Source organism: Micropterus salmoides, unplaced genomic scaffold (genome assembly GCF_014851395.1).
Source record: "Micropterus salmoides isolate LMB-PRFRI ecotype aquatic unplaced genomic scaffold, ASM1485139v1 Ms_hic_scaffold_1, whole genome shotgun sequence".
In the NCBI taxonomy this organism is placed as follows: domain Eukaryota; kingdom Metazoa; phylum Chordata; class Actinopteri; order Centrarchiformes; family Centrarchidae; genus Micropterus; species Micropterus salmoides.
Genome location: NW_024040040.1, coordinates 61,471,161 through 61,493,257, shown reverse-complemented (window position 1 = coordinate 61,493,257; position 22,097 = coordinate 61,471,161). Strand labels below are relative to the sequence as shown.

The 22,097-nt window shown below is 39.7% G+C and overlaps 1 pseudogene; it reads right to left on the bottom strand.

Moving 5' to 3' along the window:
* Positions 1 to 12,323: 12,323 nt before the first annotated feature.
* Positions 12,324 to 21,766, bottom strand: LOC119889770 (annotated as a pseudogene).
* Between the last annotated feature and the right edge of the window lie 331 nt (positions 21,767 to 22,097).

Sequence of the window (22,097 nt, the reverse complement as noted above, 5' to 3'; positions counted from 1 at the left end):
GTGCAGATGAGTCATCCGTGTGTATTTACTAACTTGCTACTACTACTATCTTGCATTCTGGTCATACTGGTCTGTCTTTTATGGTTTGTGGTTTGGAGGTTTGTTTGATGATAACAACAAAAAACCCCAGTAAGAGCAAAGCTTTGACAGAACACTGCTTTAGATGTGTGTGTGTGTGTGTGTGTGTGTGTGTGTGTGTGTGTGTGTGTGTGTGTGCGTGCGTGTGTGTGCGTGCAAGGATGTATCTGAGACTGTCTGTCAAAGGGCTGGGTATAAAAACGTATCCGTAATGTAAAATAATTGAATAATGTACTTAACTCAAAGACACTTTGCTCGGGTTTCTTTACTTATTTGCAGTTTTGAAGTCTTCGGTTGGCCTGTTTATTATTTGCAAAATACAGCTGGCCTTTAAAAACATACTCCCTTAAAATAATTGAAAATGTCTGAAAAAGAAAGGTAATAAACAGTAATTCTTGTTTATGCCCAGCTTGAGCCTGGATGGAACAAGTCGAGGGCTCATCCCTTTGTTCCGGGGTCATATGTTCCGGGTCCTATGTTCCCGGGGTGCTATATTCCTGGGGTCCTGTGTTCCCGGTGGGCCTATGTTCCCTAGGTGCTATGTTCCCTGGGTCCTATGTTTCCTGCGTGCTATTAAAAGGGCTATAAGTAAGGGCTAATTAGTTCAAATTGCAAAAGAACTTAAGAGATATGGACATGTTAAGCCATCAGTGTCTAAATTTGCCTGCTAATTTGAGGGTGTGGGTTTCAAGAGTATCACATCAGTAAGCTGTATAAGCTGTAAGTGGGTGATTTCAGAATGTTGACCCATGTTGACATTTAACATTTGAGCTATGGGGAAGAAACATTGCTGGTCTCCTCATTGTGTCATATCAAGAGCATATTGAGCTGGGGAAGAAAGAGCCCTGGGAGCATAGAATCCACAACAACTTTATGAAATGAGCACAAAGTCTGAAAATTCTGATAAAGTTTGACAAAACTGAGGAAAATGAAAATGAAATTTTTGAAACAGGAAAGCGAAACAGTAGGTAGAGGAGACTGAACGGCTGTTTGATTTTCAGGATAAGGTCTTTCATAGTTAAACTTTCACCTCAACATGTTTAGACATTACTCTGTCAATAGAAACAATATGTAAAGACCTTGTATCTTTTATAGACTTTTATACCTCATAATCCTGAGATTCCTGTCTCGTAATTCTGAGATAAGGATCTTGTAGTTATTAGATCTAAAACAATTGTTCTGATGTTGGTTGTTTTGTTAGTCTGGTCAGTTAGGAATGTGCACACAGAGTTTTAAATGGCCAGTATGGTTCTTCAAAATGTGTTTGATCATTTCAAAACAACACTATTTATGTCACTGTTCATGAGAGCAACTGAGTGCAACACTATGAATCTCTGTGAGGGCTGGCTTTTCACGGCGCTTTTCAGTGTAGCTGTTAAGAACAACTATTAACACTTCCGATTCTGACATGGTCGTCGTTCCGACTAGTTCTGATGGACCCTTGACTCGACTCTTGGCCAAGTGGTAATGGCTGTTTTCCATTGTTGATAAAAAATTTATCAGCCTGATCTTGATGAGACACAATTCGTAAGATCAGCCATCACAACATACTTCAGAACTAAGGGAGGAGTCAGAACTTCGCTTGCTAGCTGTTGTTTTATTGGATTGGTTCTAACCAACCCATTCTCACTCCCCGACTCGTCATTTATGGACGCGTGGTCAAGACCTATCTGTGTCAGTTTATAACGCACTGGGGGTCCCTATAGCGTCATAGTTCAACCCAGTGGTGGGAAGCCCTGTAGCGTCAGTTTTTGACGGTAAAGGGAGGTATATGATATTTAACAGAACAGACTGAGTAAGGAGGTGGTCAGGGTGGATGGAGGGCCAGAACCCCGACTTTGAACCAGGGGAGCAGGGTTCATGTGCCGTATGAAACAAAAAGTCAACATAAAATATTTTTATATAAGTTAAGTGACGTTCTTTTGTTGACTAAACCTAACCAAATAGTTTTTGCGCTTAAACCTAACCAAATTGCAATGTTTCACAACTTTAATATGATGTATGTAATAATGTGCCGTTTCAAAATGACGATGTTTCGAAACACTAGCGTTTTATTTTGAAAGTGTAACAGGACGTTGCATTTGCATTGTTGCTAAGCATTGCTAACGTGACCCCGGTGCCCTAAACGTCTGAAAATGACGCTAAAGGGGTATCCAGGGCATTAAAAAGCGACACCAAAGGGCCTTGACCAAGCTTCAGTATATGACTAGTTGGGAGTGAGAATGTGTTACTCTAACTTAACTTTCTGCCAGCTGCTGCAATGATAACAATGTTCATTTCATCTTTAGAATAACAAGATCATTCTTTCTTTTTTAGAAATAATTTACAGAGTATGTTTCATGGGAAAGAAATTTATCCACCTTAAATAATTTTAAACCTCCAATTTAAGATTTTGTGCTCATTTCATAGAAACGTGCACATGTGAATTTTTAAGAGGCCTGAACACTGAGTGGTGTTGAATCTCCCAAAGCTATAACTAGTGAATAAGCTGCAGCAGTTCTGCACACGGACAGACCTCATCAGTCTTCACCCCTATATAGAAGAGAAAACTTCAACAAGTGAGAAGCTAAATTATTTATTGTCCTTGTCGTTTTCGGTGCTGTAGTGATTTCTTTTGAGGTGTGTGTTTGGACCTAACACTATGTTTTCCTGCTATTACAAGTTTTGACAACTTGAAATTCTTTGGTCGGTCTTCTGTGATGAAGCAGCTCCCCAAATTATGTTGATTAAATTAGATTTACTTCCTTTAAGGCAGCCTTTGGTTTCAGTTCAGTTTTATGAAAATCAGCTAACATAAACTTGAAACTTGCTTTGGATCATTTATCGCTATTTTAGCTAGGCAAGCTTTATTTATTAAATTTTATGTTTGTGTTTTTTTAATTTTGTGATCATGCTTTAAAACTCCCATTGGTGGTACATCCAAGAATAATTGATAATGAATGAATGTTGTCAGGAATTCAAATTAAGAAGAAAAACGTGGAAACCTGCGGCTTTTCACATAAAAAAAGTTTCTCTTTTTCATCCAACTTTTAAACCTCGCGTCAAAGTTTAAGCCGAGTTTGAGTGCTTTCAATAAACACAATACAGTTTTAGATTTGTGGGACATCTTTTAGTTTCCACTCATTACTATATATTCAAGGAAGGTTAAATCATTGGCAACTGGACACTAGTTGAAGATACTCGAAGATGTTTCGCCTCTCATCCGAGAGGGTTCTTCAGTTCTGACTGACTGGCAGGGAGTCCCAGCTAGTTTATCTCTGTGGGGCCATTGTCCAGGTGGTGGATACTGCTTCATTCGTTAGTGCTCCTGGCATTTGTAACGACAGTTGGTTGCAGACCCCCTAGGCCAGGGGTCTGCAACCTTTCCCATCTAAAGAGTCACTTTTGGCCAGAAGAGAAAAAAAACCTGGTTGAAGTTTTTATATTTTATTACTTTAGGCTATTTATGATTATTTGGCTACTTAACATAACTTTGCAATTTAAATGAAATGTTTTGGTGCATTTATTAAAGTAACGCAGATCAAATGGCCGCGGTTGGCATTGATTTTAACCTTCCTGGATAACTATGACCTGGGTGACTGAGAACCTTCACAGACATCTTTTCTATATAATGTCAAAATCAATAAGAAAACTCTTCCTTGAGTTTTGTAATCATTCACAGTTAACATAAAATCTACATTAATACTTGTCAGCGCCACGTTATTGTGGTAATGCAGTTTAGGTGCAGATTCTTTGGTAAAATATGCACTATAATACCTCATATTGGTAAATCACTGACAAAATGAATGTAGGCTTGATGTTGACTGTGATGGATTGCACAACTCGTGCAACTATCAAGAGTCTGCTGAATGATATAGCAGTCGCAGCGTATCTCTGGGGAAGACGACGACGGTCATCATCAGGTCAAAATTTTAATTTGAACAAATTGCGTCAAATACATACGTTTTGTCACATCCTTCGGCATCTGGTACCAATGCACATGGGATCCTTTAGCATCATAGTCAACCACTAAAAGTAGACCTGACTTTCACCCAGGAGACCGCTGTTCGTTTCCTGTGTGAAACAAAAAGGCCACGTTACTTAACTTAGGTAACATAAGTTACGTAGTTATTTCAACCCAAACCATGATCTTTTCCTAAACCTAACCCACTAGTTTTGTTTCCGAAACCTAACCAAGGTGAGGGGGTTTCACAACGTTAATTACTTGCCCTGTCACAATGTCACTAGTTTTATTTTTGAAAGTCTAACCGGATGTTGCATATTTATTTTTGCTAACTTGAACACAGAGCCATACATGTGCAAAAATGACGCTAAAGGGTACCCAAGGGGTTAAGAAGCGACACCAAGGGGTCTTGCCCAATTGTCAGTATGTGATGACTTGGGAATGAGAACGGGTTACAACATTATACAGTACCGGTCAAAAGTTTGGATGCACTCTCTCAAGTGAATGGGAAGGTATGTCCAAACCTTTGACTGGTACTGTATCTGCTAAACATCAGCATGTTTGCATGCTCACATTAGCATTTAGCGCAAAGCAGCATTGTACCTATAGTAAGTACAGCCGCACAGAGCTACTATCATGATGTTTAGTCTTGTTATATAATTCAGAAATGAAACGAGCGGCTGTCTGGAATGGTTGACAATATATATTCACTTTTCTAAAACACAGATCATGTTTGTTAGTTAGCTGTTATGTAACGTATACGTGATTTGCAGTAAATAGGCAAAAACATTGGTATGCCTTTGGTCCTTTAAACGCACGCGACTTCAGAATAAGCCCTCATCACAACTCTGTCAGCTAAGTGGGATTATCTCTCTGAAGCAAGTTTCAAGTCTATTTTATTTTCATGTAAAGTCATTTTTTCACAGGTTTGAAATAAATTAAAATTGTTTGGAAGATGTGATGGCAGTGATGTAAAACATACAGACAATTTGTATTAAACGGTCTAAAACATGCAAAACCATACGTAGCACATTTGATTTTAAAAAAGATACTTTTTTTTTTTTTAGGCTCAGTCAAGCAACAATCAGGAGTGAAGGCCTCTGTTTAGAAAGCAGTCGTCCTGTCTGTCTGTCTGTCTGTCTGTCTGTCTCCTCTCTCTGCTCTGTTTCCTGTCAATCAAGCTTCATGATAGTGCTGCCATTCGTTGTAGAAAAGATTTCCCACGTTTATCTTTCTATCTGCGGCGAGGAAAGTGAACCAAAATCAGTTTGTCTGTTGGACGCAGCGTCTTCAGCTATTAAAAGGAAAGTGCCTGAAGCCTTCTCTTCATTTATGTCCTGATGTATATTTCAGAAAATAATAACTGTGTGTAAAAAAAAAAACAAATTAGAGGTTGAATCCATTGGTTTGTCTTTTTTATATAATTCACATTTTTACATATATATATATATATATATATATATATATATGTATCAAGTGTATGATGTACATTTTCAGTTCTATTTTTTTATTGTTTCTAATATGATGGATGTAAAGCTCTTCTAGCAGACAAAGAGATAATGAGACATGTATAAATACAAATACATAATCTGGAAACTAAAGAAACAGCCTGGACGGTAACATTTACACTGTGCGTGTGTGTGTTTGAGACTATTGTATAATCATTTTAAACAAAAAGTCCTAAAACATGTTTCTTTGTATTCCTGACTCCAGTCAGTTATTGCGATAACCAGCCAATATTAAATAAAATCACCTCTGGGAGCTGGTGAAAAGCCTTCTGGGAAATGTTATGAGTCACTAAAGCTGGGCGCACACGGGAGGACACAAGTTAGTTTACAGGATCAGCGAGTTAATTTGGGGATTTAGTTACAGTATAACAAACTTTTTGGGGGCTTTTACAGCACATTTCATGACTTAGGGGCAAAAATACATCAGATTGTATTTTAAGATACCAAATACCCTTATTTTAAGTGTATCAAAATAAACTACAAAATACAGCAACCACTTCGCAAACCTTCTATCGGCCTGTTTGTCTGATTAAGGGGACAATGTTTGAGAGCAACAGTTTTTCTCATGCGATAAATCTGACATATAGATATTCACATATAGATGATCACCCAGATAAAGGATAGTTTTAAGTTAACAGACAGGTTCATGTTTAACTAACAGCTTTATTGAATTTTTTTGTGCAATACCATGCTGTCTGATCAGCATCTTGATATGCCACACCTGTGAGGTGGATGGATTATCTCGGCAAAGGAGAAGAGCTCACTAACACAGATTTTAACAGATTTGTGAACAATATTTGAGAGAAATAGGCCTTTTGTGTGCATAGAGAAAGTCTTAGATCTTTGAGTTCAGCTCATGATGAATGGGGGCAAAAACAAAAGGGTTGCATTTATGATTTTGTTCAGTGTATGTTATAGTATTTTTTTACTACAAAATACAAAACACAATTTTGATACAAAATATGAAGCCATTTTCACCAACTCTATCAAAGCAAATTACAAAATCCTTTTTTGTATTTAAAATACACGTCTTATAAATACTGCCCATCCCTGTTGGCTCTGTATTACCAGGTTTGGACCCAGAAGCACAACTCAAAGCTAAAAGTTTAGCTTTACTTGTGGTCAGAAACAGGAAAAAGTCAATACCAGTCACGCAAAGAAGGTAAAGCAAACTCATCAACTTAGGAATCAGGCAAAGGGGCAGAAGTCCGACAAGCAGGCAGGGATCAGGCCGGCAGAGAGAAATGCTAATGAAAAAGTGGGAACAAGTGGATGGGGCGAGGTCAGGTGATGGAAATAGCAAAAGCACAGGGGTAACTGCAGGGCAGAGACCCGTTCACTGTAAATTAACTGCTGATATTACATTCAACTAACACTACAGAAAACACCGGTTTCTCTCTGAGCTCCTGGCTGGATAATGATGACCCCCTGGCTGCAGGCCAGGCGCCTGGCCGATGGGCAGGAGGCTCCAAGGCCACTTTACTGTCCTGTGCGCTCAGTTAACTGTGTGCTGGGAACGCTGCACGACACGAATCAGGATGTCATTGTGTTCGTATAACAACAGTAAGAGAGACTGCATCCTGTGACAGCCGGAGGGAGAGGCCGTTTCCCACAATGCCTGTGGACAAATGGAGGCCCTGTATGTCTGAGTGAGTGTGTGTGTGTGTGTGGGGGGGGGGTGCAATTGTCTGCTGCAGCTCCGTGTTTGTTTATGATGTAAATATCTGGTATTCGCAAGTCACAAACACAGTAAGCTGCCAAAACGACAGCAGGTCCTCACGCTACAACATCTGAAAGTCTTCACTGGTCTGGATTCAAGGCCTGTTGCTAATCTGTAGCTCAGTAACTGGCAGGACTTGAAATGTTGCTTGGCCAATACGTTTCTAAATACACCACTTCCTGTGTTGATTCGGAGCTGTGAGGTAAAACAGCAGAGAGTGCTGCAGGAGAAGTTTGTTTGGATGTTTAGTGGTAATGTGAAACATAAGATAATACATTACGGTTAGTTACTACAGCTTTCACTACTGTTGATTCCGGGAGCAGCCATCTTGGATTTTGAGGTCGGGGTTGGTGAGGTTCCCCATAGGAAAGCAAAATCCAAGATGAGATCTCATAGTTGTTTCCTTCTTCTCTCCTAGACACAAATGAGCTAGGCTTTTAATACCAAGGTGAGACCAAAGGCCTTTTCTCCCACTTCTCAAATTCATCTCAGGAGAAACAACCATATAAAATCTCATTTATGTCTGACTCTGATCAAAACAAGAGATCTCTAACTGATCTTAAATAAGTCTAATTTAAGTCTCCTGAACATTGGACCATGAGATCAGAGAAAGAGCTCAAAGAAAACTCAGCTATGACTCCTGGGATCTCGTGATTCTTCTCAAATATGTCTCAGTTTTCTCATATTGGCCTCAGGAGCAAAAAACTCATCTCTGTCTTACTCTGATCAAAAGATGAGATCTCTACAGTATCTTAAATAAGTGTGATTTCAGCCTCCAGAGTGTGGATCAGAAAAAAAGCTCCAAGATATTTCTCAGTTTAGTCTTAGTGACCCCACTTAGGGGTTATTTTACTCAAGTACTTTACTTACGTCAAAGGTTGAGGTTGACTATTTTCTTTTTATAGGGGTTTGTACTTTTACACCCCTTAATTTTAAATCCTTATTGTATTTATTGTTAACAATCTGTTTCAAGTTACTGAGAAAAATTAAATAAATGTTGACATTGAAAATAATGCACTTTCAAATGTCATGCTTTCCAGTTTGTTAAGTTAGTCACAGCCAGCATAACTGGAACAGCCAATACTTTGACATGATGTTTAGAGATTAATTCATTAAGGACCGAATTCACGCAAGAACTACAACATGATACAACATGTATCTGTCATACAGAATAAGCACTTTTACTTTTGATACTTAAGTACATTCACTATGGAATACTTTTATACCTTTTACTTGAGTAGAATTTGGAGGACTTTAATTGTGGATATGGTATTTCTCCTCCTGTTGGTTTTAGCTGGATGGCACAGCAGCAGTGTTGTTGCCCTTTGAACAGCAGGAGTGGGGTTCAAATCCAGCTCAGGGCCTCCAGCACGGTTCTCCAAGCACAGACAGTGATGTGTTACAATCAAGCTCACAACTGCTTTTTACGAGCAATAAGCAAGACATTAATGAACTCAAGATATATTATAGATAGAATATAGATTTATCCTATTCTAATCTCAATTCAGTATCCATTTGTCTTACCTAAGTCTCAAAACCTCAATTTCTCCTCATCCTTTTCTCCTTTTTAGGAGCAACAATTCAGATTAGAGTGATCTCAAAAAGATATACTATTGAGATCTTAGTGTTTTCTCAAGAGTTAAAGAAAAGACCATTCTGAGCAAAAGATTTTTCCTCTGGGTCTCCCGACTTTCCGAGTTGGAAATCTGACTTAAGGGGGCTTTCCAGTTGAAATTTCTGACTTCCCATGTCAAATGGAACGCACCACTTTACGTTTGATGAATCTTTACATCCGAGTTCTTCAAAGAAGGGCAACTGATAACTATGACCTGGATGACTGAGAACCCTGACAGACAGACATCTGAGTTCTTATGTGTGAATGCATCAGTAGAAAATTTCCAATTATATCACACACATCACTCTCGGTGGGACTACTCTGCTCCTACAGTATGTGTGTACTTTTACATTCGATGCCTGGAGTACATTTTGCTGAATGCAGGACTTTTATTTTTAATAGAGTATTTTTACTTTTTCTTAAATAAAAGATCTTAGTACTTCTTCCACCATGCTGACTGAACTGTCAACAGTCGCATTGCATTGTGGGTAATGGAGGCACCAGGTTTTGACGAAGAAGAACGTCAAACGGTGCAAAGCTAAAAAAAAATGTATCATTCATCCATCCATCCATCTTCTATACTTCCTCACAGGGTACATAGAAATGAACAGCAATTAAGTCACCACTTAACCTAATAACCAACATGTCTTATGACGGTGGGAGCAATCTGAAGCACCCGGAGAGAACCCACGCAGAACATGAAAAACTCCACACAGAAAGGCCTGGGTCGACCAAGGCCAAGACAGTGACCACCATGCTGCCCGTTTATCCTTCTTGACTTACGAAATTATATTTGATCTGTTGGTTATTGATCAGAAAACAGCAGAATAAGCATCACTTCTTAGATCAACCTGAAGGTGTTTGAATGATCTGTCAGGTGGCCACTGAGACATCTGAAAGTGTCAGATAGATGGAGTCTCAGATCAGATCGGCGCTCGTGTTCATTTGGAGCTGCAGGAAACACACACACACACACACACACACACACACACACACACACACACTCGTGGCTGTGTTTCAGAGCAGGATGGGATGGGAGGGGCGGTGTGTTGGCGGGGTTGGTGGTCTATCGCAGTCACATTTGTTTCAGATTTCATCCGAGTAAACAAAGCGAGGCAGGCAGACTCACTGGGGCCTCGGCAAATCAGGCCCAGACGAGCGTCCCGCCGACTTCCTCACAATCTGCTCTGCACACACAGGGTTTCAGAGTGTGTCTATGTTGATTGTGTTGTTGTCATTGTTTTTCTCGAAAGAATCTTCAGCAGCAACGCTTCCTTTTTCATCCCTTGAGTTAAATCAGGAACACACACCACAGCGTGACAGAGGATAACATGTCTGGTACTGACCAGCAGTGACGGAAGAAGTACTCTTTTACTTAAGTAAAAGAAGCAAGACCACTGTTGGACTGTTCCTCTTCCTTGTCAAAATCTGGTGCATATATTACCCACAATGCAACTTGGCCACCAGCAGTGGTGGAAGAAGTACTTTATTTAAGTAAAACTAGAAATTACACTCTTTAAAAATACTCTGTTAAATGTAAAAATCCTGCATTCAAAATGTCACTTGAGTAAAAATTCATGAGTATCAGCAAAATGTACTTCAGGTATCAAAAGTAAAAGTACACACATATTGTAGGTGCAGAGTACCCCCACTGAGAGTGATATGTATGATATTATTGGAATGTTTTAACTGATGCATACTCCTACTGAACTACTTCATACACTGGTGTATGTGTAGACATTTAACATCTGATGCTTGTATTTTATAAGTTGTAAACAAAAGTGTGTTTCCCAAATAAGGACGGTATTTTTTCTTGTCAACAAATCCCATGTGTTGTACATCTTTTAAAAACACTTGGAAATTTAGTGCATTTGTTGGGGACTATTTTCAGCGGTGGATGAATCCACATGTGGTGCTCTAGTGAGTATTTGGGGAAGCAGGACTTTGTATGTGGGACTGAGGTCTTGCCCCTGGAAACCCCACTTTTAGAACCACTGTTTTATGGGATTTGTGGACAGTAAGAAATATATAAATATCATGTACCCTTTATACATGATAAACTCGGAAAGTGAAGGCATCCTCCTGAACACATGAGGCGATGAAGATGCATCCAGCCATCTCTGGGTGTTCAAATCTCGTTACCATGTGTTTGGGAATTTCTCACTTAGCTTCTTGTGAACTGTCCCATATAAAAAGGTAAGTTTTCATAAGCAGCAGGACAATGATCACATACTCATTGTCCTGCTGATTCAGCCACTGAATGAATGAACTGCTTCTTTATAAATCTTCCCTTTAATCCCGTTTTGTTGACCGCAGCAGAGGACAGTGACGTCGCTATTTGAGACAACAGACTACGAAGACACATAAACACCGGGCGTCTATAAATCCCTTTGCTTTATTGAAATCAGCGGTTGGCAGTTATGCTCTAAACAAAACATTAAAAAAAAACGACAAAAGTAACATCAAGCAAGAAAAACTGTACTTGGCACTTGATGACTATGTTGTCAAGAGGAAACATTTTATATATCTCTTCCTGTGAGCCAAGTGTCTCCAATATACACATATGAACCTAGTCAGAAACCACAAATACCAGCTTTTACGTGGTCTCCATTTCACCAGATTCTTATTAATATTACAAATAATATTTCAATAATCCACACTAATCAGCTTCTGCTGTAATCCCAAACACACCAACACATCTTCAGTACAGCCAAGATCGAGAAGGAGGAGAGAAGCGTGGTCAACCCGACTACTTTAAACAGAGTTTCGGATGCAACGTGAACATGTCGGAATTACCTCATTGGTTGAACAGAGCATGTGTTCAGTGATCCCAAAATGCAAGTTGGTGTCTTCTCTAATGACACTCATGGGTACTGTAGTATCTGTAGAAGCTAAAATTTATCTAATTGAGATTTCCTCTTAAAACAGGATTTGTTGAATTTTGCCCCTAACATCTGACAGGAGCAGCCAAATAATTTCCTTACCACATATTTAATATAATAGTAGTTTGATAGCGATGACTGAACCCAGATCAGCTGGTAAAGGGTAACTTGTGTATTTTTCAACGTGGACTTTTTTTGTACATGGACAAATGTACAAATGTTATGTTTTTTTTTTTTTTTATCGTTCAGTATTGAGCAAGCGTGCTGCAGTTGGCAGCAGTGACAAAGGGCTGTAACATGATCCTTGCGGGCAATTGTGCCCCTGCGTCCACGAAAGTGCTTGTTTTTGCTGCTGACAGGCTCAGATTATTATTATTATTATTATTATTATTGGTGTCTAACAACATTATGGAAAGAATATCTACAGAGAAAGACCCTTTTTTTTAAAAAGAGGAAGGTCGCTTTTGCTCTTGTTAAAGCCACCAGGCTTCATTAACAAAAACAGTAATTTTACCTCACTGAGGAGTTGGTGGTCTACAGCTGCCTTGGTTGGTTTTTATAGTGTGACTTAGTGTGATTTTACAAAGGGTTAAAAGGACCAAAATCAAAGAACAACACAAACACATAAACTGATTCAGGCATTGGTAGACCGGAGAGGTAGAATTGCTGTTTTTAATCAATGGAGTCTGGTGGCTATGACGAGAGCGATAAGAGTCACCGTTTCTGGTTAAACAAAAAGAATCTTACTCTTTTGAAAAAAAAGTTATATATCTGTAGGGATCCTTTCCATAATGTTGTCAGACACTTACAACAATCTGAGTCTGTCAGTGGCAAAAACAAGCACTTTAGTGGACGTACTTTGACGGGGTGCCATTGCTTGCAAGAATAAAGTTGCAGCCCTGTTTTGCTGCTGCCGACCGCAGAGCGCTCGCTCGATAGTGTCCCAATAAGTTACATAAACATAAAAAATCCAGGCTGAAACATACAGAAGTTAACCTTTAAGGGCAGAAAGCTTCACTGTGACTCTCAGTAATCACAGGGAATGATGCAGGTCAACGAACAGCTGTACAATCAACATACAGACAGTCCATCGGAGGAAAGGCCAAGCCTGGTCTCCTCTGAAACAAAAAGCACATCGATGTTTAGGAACGTACAGAGAAACAAAAGAAATTACTCTCTATGACCCAAGAACATCCTGTATCTCTCACACATTTCCGTCACAAGTTCATAAATCGTATGAAAGAAGGAACAAAAAGAGTATGAACCCTTCAGATAGCGGGGTTTCTTCTTAGCGACCAATAAACATGTTAATACGAGTGTGAGGGAAAAGCAGAAACTGGTACGAAGGAATGTTTATCAAAAATAGTTGTCGTTAAATTTCTGGGCGTTAACTACTGATCTTTGCAGCTGAGTCCTAGAGAGCTTTCATGTGCTCGTGCATGAGTCACAAATATACCGTTTGTTTTGATTAGCTAAAATTAACACAAAAGGAAATGATAACATGTTCAAATCACAGCTTAGATATTGCAAATTTGGTAAAATTAAATTCTGCTCAGTGCTGCCACTGGTGGCTGGAAGCTAAATTACAATTAAATGAACATAACGTACAGAAGTCCTAAACGGCCATCCGTTAAAAAAAATGTTTTACTCTGTTTTCCCGCGATAACAAAACAATTGTGTAATACAAGGGTCGGCAGATGACTTTATTTAAAATAATTTCAGATAGATTCTTAGAGTTACTGGTTTGCTTAGTTGGTAGAGCGCAGGATTTTTAGTGAAAGGGTTGTGCGTTCGATTCCCATCTTTGCTGATTTTTTAAATTTTAATTTTCTCTTCAACAATAGTAATAGTTTCACATGCTCACAATAAAGCATGTGCTGGAGTGAGTGTCCTTGAGATTGGTCCACATCCATCAACCTCTCGCATTTCGTAACGGCCATTTCGGAGGTGTGTCAAGCACCTTTGAAAAGCTCTGAAGGACATTTAAAAGATTCTGTGTGTGGGGGTTTGCAAAACACACCTCTGAAATAGGCGTCCCGGAATGTGTGACTGGATTTCCCTGAATGACAAGTGCAGGAATTTCCTCTGCCTGGAGAGGCTGGGGAAATGAAAAGGAGCGTTCATAGGTTGATGGATGTGGATCAATCGCTGGGGCGCACACGCTCCAACACATGCTTTATTATGATCATGTGCAACAGTCTCTTCATAAGAACTTTGTGGAAGAGGATAATTAAAAAAGAACTAAACTTAAGTGGGGATCGAACACACAACTTTGAGAGTCCTGCGCTCTACCCACTGGCATTGGTGATGCCTTGAACTTACCCTAAATAATGTCACGAGCCTACCCTGTACTAACTATTGTTTTGTTATCATGAGAAAACGGAGTTAAAAAAAAGTTTGAATGTATAGCAGCTTAGGGCTTCCGTACATGGAGACATTTCTCGATCAGGGTAAATCATGCTTCATATTTTATTTTAAGTCATTTTTCCCACCTTTTAGGCTCACTAAAAAGATTGCCTACCATCCAGGGAGTTCATACGTTTAATTTATTCTTCCCGTAACACATTTTAAGAGCTGCTCGGTGACTGAAATGTTTTGAGTTTCTTGGGATGTTGATGAAAAAAGCTGATATGTAGTATGACAGTCCTGGATCAAGACTAAGGAATGACTCGATGTTTTGTAATCTTTAAAGAATGGAAAAAAACGTTTTTACCACCAACACATCCAATGAGAGATCATTGGATTTGTTGGTGGTAAAAATGGATATAGAAACAAATTAAACCCATAAAAAAAACTTTCTAAATCTGAACTCCTGCTCACCTCCACAAAATAAACCTTCCAACACAACAAAGGCAAAGAACTGAGGAAGAGTTTCCTTCAGATTTCTTCCATCTACATATTTAAATTACACCTCTTCTTCCAGAAGATATGATTTCCCCCCGCTCAAGATGCAAGCAAACGTCCAGACAAAGAAAAGACACAAAGACAGCCAAACAAGGTACAGAGTTAAAAACGGCCGCCTGAACAGAATGTGATGATTTTAAAAGACAAGTGTGTAATGCTCCATTTGTTTAGATGTCTAATCTCTGTGATGCGCCACACTGAGAGTTTTATTTTTAATACCAGCATCTGTTTTGACAGATGAGGTGACATTTTTCACATGGCGGAGGTCTCATTTTGGAATGAATTGCTAATTATATCAATGATAACAATAATCATAATCATTGTCTTCAACTTCAAAACAAGCAGGAGCTCCTTCTGGCCTCATGTGAAAGGCACACAACACCAAAATACTCCCAGGGGTGCTGCTCTAAAACTAAATATTAGCATTTCTCTGGTCTCAGAAAGACCCCGAAAGTTTGAAAAGCCTATTTTAATGCCGCCAAATATGACTTCATCTTTAAAGGAGAAGTTTAACATTTTGGGAAATACCTTAATTCACTTTCTTACCAAGAATGTTGAAGTATTCCCCGAAATGTTGTACTATACCTTTAAATGGCGTTGCAGTATTTGGCGGCAGCTCGCGTATCTCAAAACATAATTCTTTTTTTGTGCTGTGGGGCAAATATTCAAGAACTCGACATGAGACTTCTTACCCCAAAACTCCACATCCCTCCTTCCCTCCATCCTTCCCCCTTTTGCTTTTTAAAACAAGCGCGAGTCAAAGACACAGTGTGACCATCCAGACACATAGAGGTAAGTGATGTATGGATATCAGCTGACGGGGTAGACTGGGGACGGCGGTGGGTGGGGGAGTGTTCTTGTTGGTTTTATCTGACGGTGACTCCGAGCTTCTCCAGCACCCGCGTCCCTTTCTCTTCATACTCCTCCCGCGTCATCCAGAAGTTGTCCTTGTCCTTCATGATGTCGGCCAGCACGCGCCACCCAGAAAAACCATGTGTTTACGCCGAGGGGGGTCCTCTATCCTGATCTTGAATTTCTGCGGTAGAGATGAGGTGGAAAGAAGAGTAGAGTGTTACAGGGTTCTTGCAACATTTGAAAAGTCAAATTTAATGCTTTATAATACCTCAACAAATATAAATTTAAGACTTCAAATATTGAAACAATTTCTTTGACAGAAAAGACACGTGCATTTGATCTCTTAATGAACGATGCAATACCATATTTAGCAGTTGTATTTTCACCACAGGTGAATGACTTTGCATATTCTGAATCAGGGAACATAGAGGTTGTCTACATCTGGCATTAAAATGCATTTTGGGGGATCAGATTGTGATCAGGTAACACTTGACCACATGAGTAGTCATAAGTAGGCCTACAGGTGTAAATGCACCCCAGACGCATTGAGGACAGATCGTGATCCAATCAGCAAAACGACCTCTGGAGGTGGTCAGGCACTCCATGACCACATGGATGCAAATGTGTTGTCTATCCACATACAACAACTACTTGGGCAGAAATATGTATCGGTCGCAGTCTTCTGCAAATAAAATCCTAAAGTCTGACAATGCAGACGGACGCTTAGACAGTGTGTCCATTCATAAACGTGCTCAAACAGCGCCAATTATTGATCATGCTCAGGTGAACTAGGGCTGGGCAATAAAACAAAAATGGTAATTATCGTGATGCAATCTTCCTCAATAACAATATATAAATGTTCAATAAATATTTGATTTAATTCATTTGAATCACAAACAAATCAGCACTTTCTTTTCTGTTAAGATGTTTATTGTGTTGAGGAAAAGGGACTGAAAAAAGATTATTTTTCTGATGCATATTTGTTGTTTTGAATCTTCTACCTCAGCTTTGTGAAGTGATCCACTGTTTGATACCAGGCTGCTATTTGGCATCAAGTGTTTGTTATGTTCTGACCATAAAGAAACATTTAAAAGCACAATTAACCATCTAGTTTCTTCAGGAGCAAAAATCAGCCTTTAAACTTAAAAATAATGATTTTACTATTTTAGTCCATATTGCCCAGCCCTTACTCAACACTGCTGTGTTAAACTCAATATAAACTACTAAAATAACCGAACTATAAAGAGGGAAATAATCCATGGAGGAAAACAAATCATGGTGAAAGACATACTTTAGAAAGTTATTTTAACCTGTAGTTATAGATAATTTTTTGGACCTGCGCAAATGAGAGGACGTGATGTAGGCTACGGTTGTTTGAGCCAGACAGAACGATCGGGTCTTCCTCCAACCACTTTAACTTGCGTCTCCCAATCTTGCAGCCACAACTGACGATAACATGACAGGCAGCCAGACGTCAATATGAGTTATATTAATGGAGGGGTCTAATTCAATTACTAAAAGAAAACCATACAAATACACACTAATTAGGCGTTTTAGACGACTGATTTCAATTTAAGACCTTTTATAAAACTTTTTAAAGGAGCCGCAGGAACCCTGTGTTAAAAGAGACGAGGAGGAGATAATAACATGTTGAAACCCCCGCCGCCCTGCCAGGTCCCTAAAATAGACTGAAGATGATCATTAATTACAGTTTGGAGGATTTCCCCGAGCGGCTGCAGAACGTGCTTCCTCTCAAAGAGAGACGTAGGAACAATGACATGTTATATTTTCACCGTGTCATCTCACGACGTGACAAAGAAAGATGTTTCTGAGGTGATGAAGGCTTTCACCAGACTGTGGCTTCAGCACCACCTACTGGCAAATACACACACTGCACAAGAAAAGCTGCATTTCTGTCACTGATTAACCAGATTTACTGAATGTTTACATTTAAAATAAGCTGACAATCAAGAATAGAAACATATGATGCACCATTCTCTCCCATAATATTTACAGCTCAGTACCTGGAAGAAGTACAAACCATTTAAATATTAAAGTGCTCACTGCTGCACTTTAAGTTAACTGTACGTAAACAAGAGGCCAATTTATCCTTCTGTGTCGAATCTCCACTGCAGGCTGCAGCGCAAACATTTAACTACATGTCAAGGCTACGCAGACCGCAACAACTATTGGCCAGCTTGGCAGCATCACATTTGCGGCTTGTCCTTCTTTTTCTGCCTCAACCAGCTCAAGGGTCGTACACACCATCTCCTCCGACGCCTTCTCTCGTTTCTGTCTTTTAGTAAGTTTCACCAAAAGTAACTGCTGTTCAACTTCAAATCAGCTTTTATTCTTCCATAAGTTGTTCTTGTGTTTAGCAATATTTACAATGATATCGTTATGTTTTGTATAAAAAGGAATATATATTGATTTCTTTTTTTTTTTTAATAAATGCTCTGATAACAAGGCAAAACCCGATAAACAAAGTTAAAAAAAAAAGTATATCTCTTCCCATAGGCTTCAAGTGTTTTGTGTTTTGTTTTTCAGATCCCTGTACTCACTGAAAGCTTGTCCACGTCTCCCTTCAGCACTCGCTCCAGGTACAGCTGCTTCAGCTCACGCTCCAGGCGGGACGGCAGGCCGGGATACATGGTGGAGCCTCCGGACAGGACAATGTGCTTATAGAACTCAGACCTGATCAGAGAAACACAACGTTGTGTGGTGTTATTTTACATCTCTCCACCTGTGAGAATACTAATCTTGACAACGTGTGAGTAAATGTGTTATCCTGTGTATCCACAGAGGGATTTAGTTTTAAAACCTTTTGGAACTTGGATATTTTATGTAAGAATATCCTTTCGTGTATATTTTGTAATAAAACTTAAATTGTTGGTTTATGCCAGCTGCCTTGAGAAATCTGACGTGCGGCCCCTGACAGCTCACCTGGTGTCGATATCTGCGGCCTGGATGGTATTAAAGAGCAGCTCGGCCACACCCACACCCTCCACGTTGATGAGGTGAGGTTGAAACAGAGCCTCAGGGGCTTCGAACCTCTCACCTCCCACCTTGATCACCCTTCCGTCCGGGAGCTGAGGACACACACAAAATCCACGCCTTCAGAAAAGTAATGACGTCTCAATATTATTAAATACTGAGCTCTTTAACTGCTGTACGAATGATTTATTAACATGGGCACGACTGACCGTGTATGACTCGACCAGCACCGTTGTCTCCAGCGAAAGCTTCTGCTCCTGCTCGATGTTATAACCGACGTAGCAAAGCTTCTCCTTCATCATCCTCACTGTCTCAAAGTCCGCCGAATGGTTGAAGGCATAACCCCGCAGCAGCAGCAGCTGGAAGTCAGACGGTACAGGGAGGATTTGATAGTTATCAGAATCAAAATTAGAATCAGAAAGAGCTTTACAGTACTTTACATGTCCGAAGAATTTGCTACATTGATTAGGTGCTAGACAGAGACATAAACCTACAGTTGACATAAATAAATCAAAATATATATACAAAAGTGAAAGTTACAAAAGAATATTAGAACTACATGCGTAGTATGTGTAAAAGAAAAACAATGTGGCAGTTATTTACATGTGCATTACTTCGGATTTGTGTTGTGCAAACATATTACAGGGGGAGAGGATTTGTATTTATAAAATATAAAAGAATACTACAGAATATGTGCAATATGGCAGCTTGTGCAGTGATTTATTTGTGCAAACATTTAAATTATGTAATTACCATTATTATGTAACACAAATATATTAATTAATAAAAAAATTATGTAAAATACCCAGCTGCATAGTGTGCCGAACATTTCTGGTTTCTAAACAACTTTAAAATAAGATCACTAATGAAATATGAACATGAGCCAAAAAAGACAACAAGACTGAAAATGCTAATTACTTTAAAATCTAGGTTTCTTTTGGAGAAACAGGGGTGGCCAAAATACTGAACGCTGATTGGACAACAGGAACAGGTTTCATGTCGGACAAAAGACAAAAGGTTTGGTACATTATGTTAATTCATAATTAAATTAATTAGAATTAAGATCAATATAATTTATTCACACAGTACAGAACCTGAATGTTTCGTCAATTTAAATTGAAGTTGACGAAACACACTGGAACCTTTTTAATTTCATCATCTTCTCAACACTGAATTTAAAAAGAATTCAACGTACAGTGCAAGATTTAAAGAAATATTTAATATTAATATGAAACTTCAGTATTTTTCAACCTGGCCCTTATTTTCTCATGTTTTTGTGTCTGTGTGTCTAATTGGGACAACATTTTTTTGAAATTGATCCAGTATTGTGCTCCATCATGTACACTTATGTGTTCTGATTGTTATTACAAATATCTGACGACATTATGAAAAAGATCCCTACAGAGAGAGACCTTCTTCCTCGTTGATCCTCTTTGTTTAACCAGAAACAGTCACAATCGCACAATCGAGAACAATCGTCACCAGTCTCCATTGATAAAAACTGTTTTGGTGCTGCAGGTACCTTGATGAGGTAGCGCGTTATGTCCCTCCCTGCGATGTCGAGACGTCGGGTCAGGTGGGGCAGAGAGAAGCCCTCGTACACCGGGCAGATGTGAGTGACGCCGTCACCGGAGTCGACCACCACTCCTGTCAGCAGTCCTGAAACAAAAAAAGTGCAAATATGTGTATCGCCTAGTTCTTGGCATGGTGTGCATGTGGATGGACACGAGATACAAATAAGTGCTGAGTCTAAGGTTTAGCAGTGATGTGTATGAAGCTGAAACTTTACCCGATGGTGCACCACAGGTGTGACTGGCGAAAACATCCCAATTTAACCGCAGACGTGGGAATTTTAACATGGGGGTCTACGGTTCATCCAACTCAAACATTTCAAATCAGAGCTATCCCTCTCACTACTGGTTTCCCCAGGGCTCTGTCCTGGTGTTCCCGGTGTTCTGTCTGTTCATCATCTATCTGCTTCCTCTTGGCCATATCTTCCGTAAATTTAACATCCATTTTCACTGCTATGCAGATGACACCCAGCTCTACCTGTCCACCAAACCTACCACATCTCTCCCACACACATCCCTCTCTGATTGCCTAACGGAAATCAAATCCTGGTTCTCTTGCAACTTCCTCAAACTTAACAGTGAAAAATCGAGTTTCTCCTCATTGGTACCAAATCCACTTTGAAGGAGACCTATTATACTGCTTTTACAGTCCTACATTGTAGTATTGTGACTCCTGTATGGCAGCTTTGCACGATTAAAAGTTCAAAGTTCTTCATGTAGGGCTTCACTTCAGCCTCTGTCTGAAACAAACTGTAGATGTTCCTGTCTCTTTAAGGCTCCCCCTCTCAAAGCACAGTGTCTTCTGATTGGCCAAGACCTGAAGACCTGGGCGGAACAGGCAGAATGAGCGCTGCCGTTGCTGTGGAAGCAAATGACCATAAATGGAACACCAGCTCCTCTGGCAGCCGTTGGTAGAAAAAGCAGTTGAAAACAGAACGTTCAGAACAGGAGGAAACCTGAGGTTTTTGCTCAGAGGGATTTCTTATAAATACTTTAACCTCATTTTTTAAGCTTTGGCCATATTTAACATGAACATCCAACATTATAACACTGTAGATAAGTCATAAAATGTGGAAAAGCATAATAGGTCTCCTTTAACTAAATCGGTCAGTTTTTCTCTTACCATTGACAACTCCCCAGTGTCCCCCTCCCCTCAGGTCAAGAGTCTGGGTGTGATCCTCTACAGCACTCTATCATTTCAAGCTGACATTAATAATGTCAGTAGGTCCGCATACTTCCATTTACATAACATTAATCACCTCAGACCGTCTCTCTCACCCACCAGTACAACCATTCTTGTTCACACACTGGTCACATCCCGCATTGATTATTGTAATTCTCTTCTCATTGGTCTTCCTCTCAAATCCACACATAAACTTCAACTGGTTCAGAACTCTGCTGCCCGTATCATCACCAGAACCCCTTCTATTAATCACATTACTCTTTTCCTTCAGCAGCTTTATTGGCTCCCCGTTAAATACCACATTGATTTTAAGAATCTGCTCCTGACCTTCAAGGCCATTCACAACCTTGCTCCTCTGTACCTCACTGACCTCCTTTATATTAACACACCCACCCATACTCTTAGGTCTTCTTCTATTCACCTCACTGTACCTCCTGCTCGTCTGACCACCATGGGGTTCAGAGCCTTCAGCCGCTCTGCCCCTCGTCTCTGTAACTCTCTTCCACCAGACATCGGCAACATTGACTGGCTTTCCATTTTTAAATCCCGCTTGAAAACAAATCTTTTTAATGATCACTATTTATCAGGTCACAGCAATCTTTTATTATGTTTTGTGAGGTGACCTTGAGTGTTCAGAAAGGCCCCTATAAATAAAAAAATTATTATTATTATTATTATGGGGAATGACTCGCTTTTGGTGGCAGCCTCAAGTGGTCATCCAATGAAATGCAGTTTCTGGCACTGCAGTTCAAGCTCTGCCTCCTAATTCGGACCAGGAACCAACTCCCTTGGTCAAGGGCATTGACTGGAGAAACTAAACTAACATACATGTTTAGATGGTGGG